The following is a 15,315-nucleotide window of genomic DNA, read 5'->3' as shown; positions in this document are numbered from 1 at the left end:
CTTTCCACAATGCCTGCAGATTGTGGGTGATACTATACATGGAACCGTTGTTGTACTCCTAGAATAGCACAAACTGTTTGCATGATTTTACCTGTAAAATGACCTCCTCTGTCAGATGTAATCATCCTTGGGATCCCCCAAGTACAAAACCCATGATTCACCAATGCCCTCGCTGTAGACAGAGCATCATCCTTCCTGACAGGTAAGATCTCTACCCATTTAGAAAATACATCCACCACCACTAATGCATACCCCAGTCCATGTTCACCTGGAGGTAGAGAACCTATGTAGTCTATCTGTAATGTAGACCAAGGACCATCTGCAGGTGCAATTCGTAAAAGTGGAGGCTTTTGTCCTTTAGGTCGCGGGTTGACTTGAGCACAAATGAGACATGACTGAACAACATCTTGGACAGTCTTCTCCATTTTGTCCCTGTAAAATTTCTCTTTGAGAACTCCTAACAATTTTTCCTGACCCAAATGACCTAAACTCTCATGATTGCATTTGGTGAATTCAATTTGTAAGTGTTTTGGGACAACAGGACACAATTCCCCCTTATAGTCATGACACAAAACCCTGTTTTCACAAACAAAGGGAGGTTTTGGATCAACCTGAGAAGTAGCAATGGACGAATCCTTCGCTTGTTCTTCTGCAAAGGAAGGCAAATGCGTGTCTGTTTTCCTAACAGGTAAAGCTTTCAAAGATTCAGTTTCTCCCTTCAACTTTCCTGTCTTAGCTGCTTCCTTCGCCAATGCATCTACAGTGTTGTTTCCAATAACTAGCTCATGTTTGCCTTTTTTATGTGCTGGAACTTTGACTATAGCATAGCCATTTGGATTTTTAGTAGCTAACTTGAATACTTCCTTGAGTGTATCACTATGAACCAGGACCTTGTTAGAGGAATCTACAAAACCTCTTTTCTCCCACACTGATAAATAGTCCGTCAGTGATCTCACGACATATGAGCTGTCACTATAAATAACCAAGGGACTCTTGTTTTCTTTCTCATCAATTGTCAGTACTGTCTTGACAGCTTCTAACTCTGCTCTCTGAGCTGAATAGTGTCCTGGTAGCCTATGCTGAACTGCATATCTCCTCTCAGGATACCAGATAGCATAACCTGAATAGTATTTTCCCTCTGACCAGAATCTGGAGCCCTCTACGAACACTGGTTCATCAATGTTCTCTGCATCTCTTCTAAAAAGAGATTAATTTGGTTCACAAAATGTCTCTAAGCATTCATGCACTTTCCCTTCACTTTGATGTAACACACCCGGGATGTTTTTCTCAAGGAGAAGTTTTAATGTGGAGTGAGGAGTCTGCAGAATGATTTTGTTAAATCCAACTATGTGTTCTATTGCCTTGACAGCAAAATGAACACCCACCAAATGTTTTGCACAGGTTTCAAACCCTTTTTCCACAGGTGTGAGAAGCTTGGAGAAATAGCCCAAAATCCGCCATTCTCCCCCTTGCAACTGCAAGAATACAGCTGACACAGCCGTGTCTGAGGTATGAACCTGCAAAGCAAACGGTGCCAGAGGCATAGCTGTTGACAACGCTGGAGAGTTTTGCATATTTCGCTTTAAAAGTTCAAATGCCTTCTGTTGTTTCTCTTCCCATGGTCCAAAAGAGTCATCATCATTATTTTTCAAGAGATCATAAAGAGGCTTAGCTTTTTCTGCAAACCCTTCTATGAATTCTCTGGAAAAGTTTACCAGACTCAAGAAATGTCTTAGAGCCTTCTGTGATGTTGGAATGGGAAGAGAAGCAATAGCTTCAATACTTTCTTGAAGAGGCTGTCTCTTTCCTGGGCCGATTAACACTCCAAGATATCTCACTTTATTTTGCAACAACTTGACTTTTTGGGTGTTCAATTTTTAACCTGCTTCATGCAACGATGAAAACTATTCTGCTAAGAGAGACAAATGCAACTCTCTATCCTCAGTGGCTAAAAGAATATCATCAACATATTGCAACAGACAATCGGGTCTTGAAAATTTGGACAATACTTTTGCAACTGCCTGATGATAAATGAGCTCCTTGAGGCAATCTGCAAAATACATATTGCTCATCCATGAAAGAAAATGCAAACTTGTATCGACAACTCTTTGCAAGAGGAATGCTAAAAAAAACATTACTGATGTCTAAAACAGAGAAAAACTTTGCCTTAGCATTCAGTCGTGCCATCATGTCATGAGTATCTGCAACAATGGGTGCCACATTTGGGGTATACTTATTCAGCAGTCTTAGGTCCAATAACATTCAGTATGAACCATCAGGCTTCATGGTACTCCACAGAGGATTGTTTGTTACTGAATTAGCTTTTCTAATGACACCCTGATCAAGCAGCTCCTGTATGATTTTAGACATGGAACCAATTGATTCAGGTGGCAATTTGTACTGCTTTTGGGGAGGAGGATCTCTCCCCTCCACATTCACAAGCACTTCCTTCATTGTGCCAACTTAATTTCTGAATTGTGCCCACAAAGAAGGAGTACATTGTACAATTCCTTTTAAAACTTCATCATCACCAGTGTCTGGCCACAAATGTTCTGAACAAACAACTTCTGTTAAGCAAACACTCCCAACATGACTGTATTCAGTGGGATCAATGACTACAGGCTTAGATCTATCAATATCTTTCCAGATCACCTTATTCCCTAAGTCAATGACCCAACCCCATTTTTTCATGATGTCAGTTCCTATGATGTTTTCAGAGTTAGTACTATGCCAAATGTCAATTTCAGTTGTCAGATAGCCAGGTATTTCCAAACCAACATTCTGAGCTAAAATCACTTTAGTACCGCTCTTTCCACTAAAACCAACAATTGTACAAACAGGTGCATTTGGAGTTAGTGGTAAATCCTGATTAGTCACACTTAATTGAGCTCCTGTGTCAATGAGAAATGTCACCTCTTTGCCCTGTAAAGATCCCCTTACAAAAGGTCTCCCACACTCATCCAATGAAACTGGAGCTACTAATTCCAAAGGACGAGGGGTCATAGTTCGTCCTAGTCACGGGGAAGGTAACAATCAGTTGTCCCCTCAATCTTATCACCATAAGTTTTAATGTTAATTCCCTAATTTGTCGTATTAGAGGTGCATACGGTGACTGTGACTGATCCTGCTCTGGAGAAGGAGCTGTTGGCACAAAACCATTTTCTTTCCCAGAATTTTGTGTCTCACTAAAGAATTTCCTACATTGCCATTTTAAATGTCCTATTTTCCCAATGATAACAAGTAACTTTTCCTCTGTGAAATGACACCTTTCCTTTCTGTTTGGAATATTCCCCTTTCATGGGAGGGTTTGATTTAAGATGACTTGAATTAGTTACCTGTTTTTCATCCTTTTTTTGGACACAAACAACTTTGGCCTTAACACTACTTTGTATCATCGATCTCCTAATCTGATCAATACGTGTCGCTGCCTCTTGTAAACTAAGCTTTCCTAATGCTAACTCCCTGGAGACTGGATCAAGGTATTTGAATCTTTTTGCAAATGACTTTATAATTGAGGTGGGTTCAGAATCATCCTCAATTTCCATGACCATTCTATAAGCCTGTTCAAATTTTATTAAGAATGTAAAAGGATCATCCTGTAAAGTTGGCTTTAACATTTCAAGGATTTAAAATGTAGGAGTAGATTCTCCAGTAGTAAAAAAAAGTAGTTGCCTCAATCGATCTGCTGGGGAACTATGTATTATTTCACGCTCCTCATTTGTTCTTGGCGTGGTCTCTAATCTCCGTGCCATATGTGAGGGAATCCATACTTTAAATACTTTATTTTTCTGTTCATTATTAAGGTTAAACTTATCAGTATTAGATTCAAAGATATCAGCATTGTGAAATGCATCCATCTTATCATTATAAGCTGGAATATCTTTAGTAATTTTCATTAACTGATCATGTATTTTTTAATTTACGTAGTTTGGCGGCCTTATCATGTAATTTCCTCCTCTTGACTTCCTCAGCCTCTATGTCTTCATCTACATCAGCTGGACTAGTGTCTGGAAGGTAGGACGCACCCGTATCTCTGCCACTTTTTGTAAGAACAGAAACTGTTTTCATATTGTGGCGTAATTTTCATATTAGTTGTGTCCTAGTTTCCATCTGATCTTCCAGATCTTCTATGTGTTGTGCCAAAATGTGACAATTTAGACAATCATTAAAATCAACCTCCTCTAAATGTTCTTGTGTGTCAGTATTATGTGTATCTTTATTATTCACACATATACTATGTGCCTGAATCTGTGGCTGCCTGTCTTCAAGAACTAATATATTGAATATTTTGACCATATGTAACACATTTCTAAGTTTCTTTTGTAATTTATCTATAAATAACAACTTTTTATCAATTCTTTTGTTCTCCTCTTCACATTGACTATATAAACTTGCCCATAATTGTGCATTAGTATGACTACTCACAACTCTAAACTCCAATTTACTTTTATCAGAATAAGAATCAAGAAATTCCATTACTTACTCAGGTACAATGTCCTCAGTGTGCCCTTCACGTCTTGTTCTACAGTCTATGGAAGGATCCCTGTGTAGTTTCTTCACAGGCCTCCGTCTGTAATACGTCTGGGAAGTGACACTTTGAACACGTGCAACAGATGTGAGGCTCACTCCTTCTTGTATAAGTTTGTTTTTGTTGATTTCCTGAAGCTTGCAATAATAATTATATAGTAGACCCTCCTTTTCAAGCTGAAGGAAAATCAGAAAAAAATCTGATCCTGGCTCACCATTTGTTAAATATCGTCCAGCATTTCTTAATTTTGTAAGAAATGCTTCAGAAGGAGCCAACAAAATATGGAGAGTTCTTGATGAAAAATAAAAGTTAAAAGGATTTAATTCGCATAAAAAGAAACAGTTACAAAGTTTAGGAGGAGAAAAATATAAAGTACAGCAGATGAATCTCAAAGGGTAACAAGCAAGCAATAAACCAATTTAAAATGAGTGAAAGAAAGTAATTCCCTGGGGGGCGGAGCCTAACCGATGAGCGTGATGGAGGTCTGAGACAGAGCTCCTGCCGCTTAGACCCGTGTTTCAGCATATAAAGACACCCAGATCCAGACAAATATGGTAAAAATCGGGAGAGACAAACCCAGAGACCATCTAGCAACCCCTAAACACAAAAAGGGGCAGACGGAGATGGACCGGTTAATCAGAAAGAAGCTGGCGCTCTCACCGGCGCGATTAAGCAAGATGGCGCCGCAGCCTTCGATACCAGACTCAGAGGAAGAGGACGGAGAGGAATGCACAGGTGCCAAGGGAGGAAAAGTAACGGTCGACACCGTACAATCGGACGACAACAATACCATCCTCACGAGATCCTTCCTCAAAGACTCACTAACCCATGCACTGGCACCGCTGCTCCAGGAAGTTAGAGACATGAGGGAAGATGTGAAATCGCTAGGCCACAGGGTCGAGTCCCTGGAAGGGAACCAAAGCCTCCTTGCAAATAGGGCGACTGCAGTATCCGATCTCCTGGACATGCAAGCTAAATCGCTCAACACAGCTATGATGCTAATTGAAGACCAGGAGAATCGGAGCAGAAGAAAAAACATTCGATTTAAAGGCCTACCGGAATCAGTAAGTAATGCTGACCTTCAAGATACTGCCGAACAACTTTTTATTGATTTATTAGGGGCAGATAAAGCTCAAGGTATCACCATCGAAAGGATTCACAGATCCCTGCAACCAGTCCCAAAGAAAGGGGAACTGCCACGCAATGTTATCTGCGGCCTACTAAGTTTTAGGAGCACCGCGGCCCTACTACAAGCGGCGCGAGAAAAGAAGGAGCTACGCTACGAGGATGAAAAAATATCCTTATATCAGGACATAGCCCCATCCACACTATATAAAAGAAAACTAATGAAATTACTAACGGACCACCTCAGAGAACAAAAGATACTGTATAGGTGGCTCTATCCTTTCGGTCTCACCTTCAGCAAAGATGGCCGATGCTTTACGATCCGAACCCCAGCAGACCTGCCAGAATTATGGGAACATCTCGGCATCGACCCTATACCGGTGGACTCTTGGATGCCGGTAGACAGATCGGCTAGACAGCGGCCTCCTCTGCCAAGATTGGAACCGTGGTCGACCCCGGCCAGAAACAGACATTCGAGATCTAGCCGAAGATGAGTCATATCTCATAGCATGAAGCTACTTACCAAGAACACAAGCTAACTGAGTATTATGTTCTCGTTTATTGTTCTGCGATTACACTTACTAATACTCTTTTCCTACATTCAATGCTTGTAAAAGCAATGTAACTTATACACTGCGCTCTCTTCACTCAGGTTCCACCTGTTGTCTGTCTCACCTGTTGTCTCTCCTCTCTTCACTCTAGAGATGCTTGATTCAGAAATAGGTATGTCTGCAGTCGGCGGCCATGAGATCGGCCCGCCTACTGCTACACATACAATCACAGTTAACGATAGTTATTTGGTGTCTTTATCTTTTTCTATATCTAACCACAAGGTTTATGCATATACGTACCACGATGCAGGGATAACTTAACCCTTTACAGACCACCAGTTCAGTGGATATTATATATGATCACGCTGACTATATACTTCTACCCCTACATTACAAACCTCCTCATTTCCTTTCTAAGATGCCCTTCTCCCTTCCTATCATCGTCGGGGTATCTCCCCTCCTCCCTCCCCCCCTCCCCTCTCTGGTTACCCTACCCTCCCCCTCCCCACTCAGGTTTGTAACGCCAGCCATTGATGTATTTCTTGGAAACTGTTCACCCTGAACTGTTCTCAACGGTGCGATTATAGATTACATACCTCTACACACACTAAACACGGGTCCGCGGTGACAGATCGGGAATCCCGTGGGTCCCCTTGCTCCCGCATACCCCCTCTACATGTATGAAAACGGCCAAAGTACTAGGCCCATTCTATCATGTAGAAGTCCTAGGTCCTCCTCAAAACAAGCTCTAAGAACGACACCTAATGGACCTTTTGTTGTCAATAAGTCAAAATTTAATGACTATGTTATTGTTTCTTTTATGTATAGTTTTCTACAGGCTGTTCCCGGGAATTTTTACCCAGATGACTGCACTACCTTACAAGTCTCAACACCATGGCAACTGTAACCACAACTACCTTTAACGTCAGAGGCTTCAACTCACCTCAAAAGAGGTCTCAGGTACTCGCTCTCTTGAAGAGGAGCAATTCAGACATTTGCTTTCTTCAAGAGACCCATTTAAAATCGGACAGAATACCTAAATTACCACATATACAATATTACAAATGGTTTCACTCTACTTATAAAAAAGCAGCCAGAGGAGTCAGTATAGCAATAGCTAAACACATACCCTTTGAACACAACTTAACGCTTTCAGATCTTGAGGGACGTTATATTTTTGTCAAAGGCAAGATAGGTCACACCTTAATATCCCTAGCTAGCATCTACGCACCAAATAAAATTCAACATAAGTGGCTCAAAACCACACTTGAAAAATTTCAAACGTTTGCAGAGGGGCTATTGCTAGTAGGAGGAGATCTGAATGTTTCCCTCAATCCAAGTTTGGACACTTCCAAAGGCGTATCAGCTATAGCTCAAAAAACTCTTGGAAGCATTCAAAAACTTCTAACCAGGACTCACTTAATAGATATATGGAGAACCCTCAATGCCTCGACTAAAGATTACTCCTACTATTCACAAGTCCATCATTCTTTCCAAAGAATAGATTACATATTCATCTCGGACGCTCATTTAAACACCCTTGAAAAAGCAGAAATTGGTTCTATCACAATTTCAGATCACGCACCGGTCTCGGCGTGCATGTCCTTTTCCTCCCTTCCAGCGAGGGAATGGACATGGAGGCTAAATGAAACCTTGCTAGACTCGGATCGTTCGCTGGCAGATCTATCCCAAAAATTGGCCCTTTATTTTCAAGAAAACAAAACGTCCGACACTTCTCAAACCATAGTTTGGGAAGCTCACAAAGCTTTCATTAGGGGAGAACTAATAGCCCTGGGGACTAAGGTCAAAAAAGACAGACAAAAAATGTTAAATTCTCTTCTATCACAAATTGCGTCTTTAGAATCTATACAGAAACATTCCAAAGCAAAGATAATGAATGAGGACCTGATCTCTCTTCGCAATAAACTAAAAGAGTTGCTTAATATTAGATGTGCCAAGGCGTACCAGTATGCACAATTCAAACACTATGCACATGGAGACAGGGGGAGCAAACTAACATCCTACCTAATCAAGAAAAGAAAAGACGCCCAGTTTATTAAATGCATTAAAACTCACACGGGCAACCTGGTCCATGACACGGGAGAAATTGCTACTGAATTCAGCCACTTTTATAGTCAACTATATAACATCCCCCCGAACTCGCAAACAGACACGAAGCTGCAAAAAATTGACGCTTTTCTCTCCAAGCTTAATCTCCCTAACATTTCCGGAGAAGATAGTCTATCCCTGTTAGCTCCTATCACCGCGGACGAACTTATGGGCATTATTAAATCACTCCCTAATGGAAAAGCCCCAGGTCCAGATGGACTACCTGCTGGATACTACAAAAAATTGCTCCCGACTCGTCTCCCTCACATGACAGCTTGGTTCCAAGCACTTATGTCGGGAACTCGCCCTCCAAAACAAACTCTAGAAGCTACCATCACAGTTATAGCGAAAGAGGGCAAAAAAGAAACAGAGTGCGGTAGCTATAGACCAATCTCTCTCCTCAATTTAGACGTTAAGATATGGGCGAAGATCCTAGCAAATCGACTTAATAAAATAGTTCCAAAAATAATCCACCAAGACCAGGCCGGATTTGTTAGGGGAAGAGAAGGGAATTTTCACTCTTACAGAGTCCTTCACGCGATCAAGTTGGCTAAGTCTAGGAAATGTCCTCTCATCCTTCTTGGCACTGATGCCGAGAAGGCATTTGACCGCGTCGACTGGTCATATATGCAAAAGGCACTTCTCAGATTCGGTATACCCCCCCTCTTTGTTGCTGCAGTTATGTCTCTTTACCACCATCCTAGTGCAAGAGTGAGGGTCAACGGCACTCTATCAAAACCGTTTAACATAAGTAATGGCACACGTCAAGGTTGTCCGTTGTCCCCCACTCTTTTCATTATCACTATGGAGACTTTATTGCAGGCTATAAGAGACAATCAACTGATCAAAGGAATGAAAACCAATCAGGAAGAACATAAATGCGCCGCTTTTGCGGATGACCTTCTACTCCTAATTACAAACCCCATTCAAGCGTTCCCACCACTTATGAACCTTTTCGAACAATTTGGATCACTATCAAATTTTAAAATTAATTATTCTAAGTCCGAAGCACTTAATATATCCATCCCATTATCCCAAGTCCAACTCCTACGCTCCTCTTACCCATTCGTATGGCAACAAGAAAAAATCAAGTATCTTGGCATTTTCCTAACAAACAACGTAAAATCTCTTTACTCCATGAACTACACTCCTTTACCAAATAAAATCAAAGACCAGCTAGGTTCGCTATCTCTTCCCTTCGTGTCATGGCTAGGTAGAAAAAACTTACTCCAAACATATATTATGCCTAAATTGCTGTATCTCCTTCAAATGGTCCCCATCCACCTACTGTAAACCTTTTTTGCTACTACGCGTTCCTTGTTCTCCTCTTTCCTCTGGAAGGGGAAGAAATCACGCCTAGCGTACGACAAACTAATTAGAGACAGAGGTATGGGTCTACCAGATGCTCAGACCTATTACAGAGCAATCCAACTAAAAAGATGGTTGCAATTGTGCATTCCCAAATTCAGAATTTTAGGTTCCGACATAGAACTCCTATCTCTGACCAAATGCCAATTAGCAAGCCTGTGGGGTATAAAAAAAATCTACACACCCGATTGATGGACTGACCAAGGGGATCTTTTCAACCTTCCATACTATCTCCAAACACATAAAACTGCTCTCTGATCCCCCAAGTTTTCTTCCTTCCCCACTAGCCCCTTTTCTGGTTTATCCCGCTATCTAACCCACCAGATTTCTGGAATTCATTCAAAGATATAACTCTTGGGGATTTAATGGCTAGCGCTAACACAACAGCAGAGAGGGTAGCAATAGGTTCCCTTCATATAAAGAAAGATAATTTTTAGATCTGAAGGTATTTAAAGACACGTGTTCTAAATTACATGATAAATACTAAATTACCAAGGAACTCACTTGGTTTGAAAAAATAGTATAAGATCGAGAGACCCTTAGACACGCAATCTCTAATATCTACAAGAACCTGCTCCATTTATGAAAACAGAGCAAGCCAGATTATATTGCTCAGTGGGAGAAAGATCTGGGGATATCACTAAATGCGAAAGAAATTGACCAAATTCATCTAAGATCACATGGGTTTTCTAGATGCGTAAAAATCCAAGAACACTCATACAAAACAATGGTTCGGTGGTATAATGACCCTAGCAAACTCTATAAGCAGGGTCTGTCCTTGTCAGACACATGTTGGAGATGCCTTCAAGACGTAGGCACCCTAGGTCATATAATGTGGTCATGCCCTAAACTAACCAATTTTTGGTCAAATATTGAAACTGAAATAAATAACATTTGCAGCTTCTCCATTAAGCTTACCCCTTCTTCAGTACTTTTATGGCTTCCAGGTAAAAGTTGGTCCCCTAAAGCCTTTGATCTAGCCACATGGCTGGTTCAAGCAGCTAGGTCACTAATACCTTTGCGTTGGCTGGACCGGGACCCTCCCACCATTTCTCAGTGGAAGATCAAGGTTGATCAACTTTTTCTCATGGAAGAACTTAGCAGCTGGGCCAATCGCTCGCACTCCAAATTCCTTAAATTATGGAAACCATGGATTGAATACAGGAAAACTTAGTCTTCGAAACCTGTACACTACACATTTCCACCTCTGGTTACAACCCCCTCTTGAGTATTTAACCTAAGATTAAAATGAGTACTTCTCCCATTTGAGATTTGTATTGGTTGTTTATGCAGTCTAAATATACAAATCCAAAAGCTACACATCACTTTTCTTTTACAACTTACCAATTTTTTGTGCCTGGGAACAGCTTGTGTGTTTTTTTCTTGTTCTTGTCACGTTCATTTTGTTCGATACAAGGAGGTCTCATTAGCCCCCCAGATGTTCATTCAATATGTCACACCTGCCGTCACTTGATTTCTGCTTCTCGTTGGGACTATAACTTCTACTGTGATATGTAAACAGTTTTAACCCATGCAAACCAAGAAGATTACTGATCATCTACCAAACCTGTCAATCTACGCTACTAGGTAATCTCCTTTACTGTACGAGTGACTCCTTTTAGCCGTTGTTACATGCACATTATTGATAACCCGATCTCTAACACCTTCTCTTTTCTGTGCAATGTAATGCTACAATTGTCGCATGTATGTGAAAATCAAATAAAAAGATATTTGTTAAAAAAAAAGAAAGTAATTCCCTTAAAGTAACGTGTACAAGTTGTGTTCAAAATTATTCAACCCCCACTGAAATTGAGTGTTTTGGCCAGTTTGACATTGATTTTGATCATTTCAGTGATCTTGTTTACAATTAAATCTCAGAGGCTCTTGTAAGTCAGACAAATATAACATAACATTTGTAACGGCACCGTTTCAGCAGACAAGGGGTTAAAATCCGTTTAGGCGATATGCCCCTTTCCGAGATGCAGGCACAGCTACTGCAGAACACCAACCTCCCGAACTGGACACAAAATAGCACTCCAAACTGGAACCTTGCAAATAGCTGTCAGCAGGCGAACAGGAAAAGCATTCAGTCGGCTTACACTCCTGGCAATCAGTCTCCAACAGCATACATGGAATCCCCCCAATAACGAGACAAGGCTCCGTCTTGAGGGTCAGCAGTGATCTGACTGTACTTCAAGTACAGCCCCTTTTATTGACAAAAAAACATACATAGCACTGCCCACAGGGGTTTGAAATCCAACCAATCAGTAATTCACAACACACACAATGTAAACACAGCAACCAATCGTTCCCGCCCCCTAGAGGACCAGAAGGGAGACTGCGACACAGGACAGATACAACATATCCCCACAATGCATCATGGTTTCCTCCTCTCTGCCTGGGAGACGACCGAAGACAATCCAATTATCTCTCAGGACAAAGGGGAGATCACCAATACACATGTGGAGACAACAGAACAGACATCACCATTTAAACACACAATGGGACAATGGGACAATAGAACCACACCCAGCATATTCCTCCCAAGCTGACAAGTTACACTTATTATAAGTTGTTATAACTTTGTGAGGTTACATTGTCCATACATATAACTTACATCAATTTAAACAGTATAACTTGGGGGACAAAACTATCCAAAATTCCCTGGAATAGGTTCAGGGGTTTAAAAGTTACTATGGGCCATAATCCTGAGGCAAGAGGCTTTTAAACAGCCCCCTCCAAAACCCAGTGGCGAGGTTGGTTTCGCCACACATCTCCCCCCCCCCAGGGAAGACTAACCAGATACCTGACCTCACGCCGGTCGGTACCTGAGTTAGTCTGGCAGGCCACCCACAACAAAATACTGGACCTGCTGAATTTCGTAGCCTGTCTCTGTCCAGTGAATCCACCAAGATTATATTTGTAGCTGGTACTCCCGGTCTCTGAGTTGCTCCCTGGCTTGGAGTGGAGGTTGCTTTGTGGGCAGGGATCAGCGGGACTCTGCCCTGGTACCAGCGCTACCATGGAAGAAGCCTGGTTGGAGTCTGGTTGTTGGAGGGGGAAACCGACTGTCTCCCCTTTGGCTAAACTGCCCTGTTGCTGGGGGACAGGAACAACTGTCCCTACCCCCTGTGCTGTAAGTGCAGAGACCACGGTCCCATCTGCACAGTTGTGGGGCTTACTGTCTCCCCCTGGTGCGTTAATCTGCCGCTGGGGAGAGGGGGTAACGAGCTCCTCTCCCATACATACTTCCAGCCGCTGGGGAGGGCGACCGACCGCCTCCGCTCCCAATACAGTGTCCTGCTGCTGGGGAAAGGAGACTGGGCTCTCTATTCCCTGTAGGACACTCTGCCGCTGGGGGACAGGACCGACTGTCTCTGCCCCCTGTAACTCCGTCTGCCGCTGGGGAATGGAGACTCGGCTCCCAATTCCCAAAAAATCATGCTGCTGCTGGGGGGCAGGAACAACTACCTCTGCCCCCTGTAACTCAGCCTGCCGCTGGGGAGGGAGGCCGTTGCTCTCCTCTCCCTGCATTTCACACTGCCTTCCCGGCATATCACTCTGCTGCTGGGGGGCAGGAACAACTACCTCTGCCCCCTGTAACTCAGCCTGCCGCTGGGGAGGGAGGCCGCTGCTCTCCTCTCCCTGCACTTCACACTGCCGCTGGGGAATGGAGACTGGGCTCCCACTGTCCCGCAACCGTAACTTCCGATGGAGGTCCACCCAACGTGGCAGCTGACCGTCACCTTCTGCCCGGTATAGTAGGGTCGTCGACACTAGATTCCTCACGAACTTCACGTATTTCTCAGCTGGATTGGGTCCGAAGAAGTTCAGCCGCAACCACATCATACGGTCAAATTCCTCCACAGAGTATCTGTACTCCACTGCTGGTTCCATCCTGGTGCTTTTAGGGTCACTGTACTGAGACATGCGTTGCCCTTAAATTGTAGAATCCACAGAAATGGTGTCTCCTGTAGCTGTCCTTCTGGCTGTAGGAACGATCCCGCTGCTTGCCACCAATGTAACGGCACCGTTTCAGCAGACAAGGGGTTAAAATCCGTTTAGGCGATATGCCCCTTTCCGAGATGCAGGCACAGCTACTGCAGAACACCAACCTCCCGAACTGGACACAAAATAGCACTCCAAACTGGAACCTCACAAATAGCTGTCAGCAGGCGAACAGGAAAAGCATTCAGTCGGCTTACACTCCTGGCAATCAGTCTCCAACAGCATACATGGAATCCCCCCAATAACGAGACAAGGCTCCGTCTTGAGGGTCAGCAGTGATCTGACTGTACTTCAAGTACAGCCCCTTTTATTGACAAAAAAACATACATAGCACTGCCCACAGGGGTTTGAAATCCAACCAATCAGTAATTCACAACACACACAATGTAAACACAGCAACCAATCGTTCCCGCCCCCTAGAGGACCAGAAGGGAGACTGCGACACAGGACAGATACAACATATCCCCACAATGCATCATGGTTTCCTCCTCTCTGCCTGGGAGACGACCGAAGACAATCCAATTATCTCTCAGGACAAAGGGGAGATCACCAATACACATGTGGAGACAACAGAACAGACATCACCATTTAAACATACAATGGGACAATGGGACAATAGAACCACACCCAGCATATTCCTCCCAAGCTGACAAGTTACACTTATTATAAGTTGTTATAACTTTGTGAGGTTACATTGTCCATACATATAACTTACATCAATTTAAACAGTATAACTTGGGGGACAAAACTATCCAAAATTCCCTGGAATAGGTTCAGGGGTTTAAAAGTTACTATGGGCCATAATCCTGAGGCAAGAGGCTTTTAAACAGCCCCCTCCAAAACCCAGTGGCGAGGTTGGTTTCGCCACAACATTTATAATGAAATAACCACAAATGTCTTTTCTGTGCTCACATCATTATCCGTTTTATTCAACCCCCAAGTGACATTCAATCTTAGTACTTAGTACAACATCCTTTTCCAGTTATAACAGCTTTTAAACTTGAAGCATAGCTTGACACAAGTGTCTTGCAGCGATCTACGGGTATCTTCGCCCATTCTTCATGGGCAAGAGCCTCCAGTTCAGTCACATTCTTAGGCTTGCGCGCTGCAACTGCTTTCTTTAAGTCCCACCAGAGGTTCTCAATCGGATTTAAGTCTGGTGACTGCGATGGCCACTTCAAAATGTTCCAGCCTTTAATCTGCAACCATGCTCTAGTGGACTTGGAGGTATGCTTGGGATCATTGTCCTGTTGAAAGGTCCAACGTCTCCCAAGCCTCAGGTTTGTGACAGACTGCATCACATTTTCATCCAATATCTCCTGGTACTGAAGAGAATTCATGGTACCTTGCACACGCTGAAGCTTCCCTGTACCTGTAGAAGCAAAACAGCTCCAAAGCATGATTGACCCCCCGCCATGCTTCACAGTAGGCAAGGTGTTCTTTTCTTCATAGGCCGTGTTCTTCCTCCTCCAAACATAGCGTTGATCCATGGGCCCAAACAGTTCTAATTTTGCTTCATCAGTCCACAGAACACTATCCCAAAACTTTTGTGGTTTGTCCACATGACTTTTGGCATACTGCAGTCGACTCTTCTTATTCTTTGGAGACAGCAAGGGGGTGCACCTG

Source organism: Bufo gargarizans, chromosome 1 (assembly GCF_014858855.1).
Source record: "Bufo gargarizans isolate SCDJY-AF-19 chromosome 1, ASM1485885v1, whole genome shotgun sequence".
Classification (NCBI taxonomy): Eukaryota; Metazoa; Chordata; class Amphibia; order Anura; family Bufonidae; genus Bufo; species Bufo gargarizans.
The sequence above is the reverse complement of the archived record's forward strand: the minus strand, read 5'-3'. Positions refer to the sequence as shown.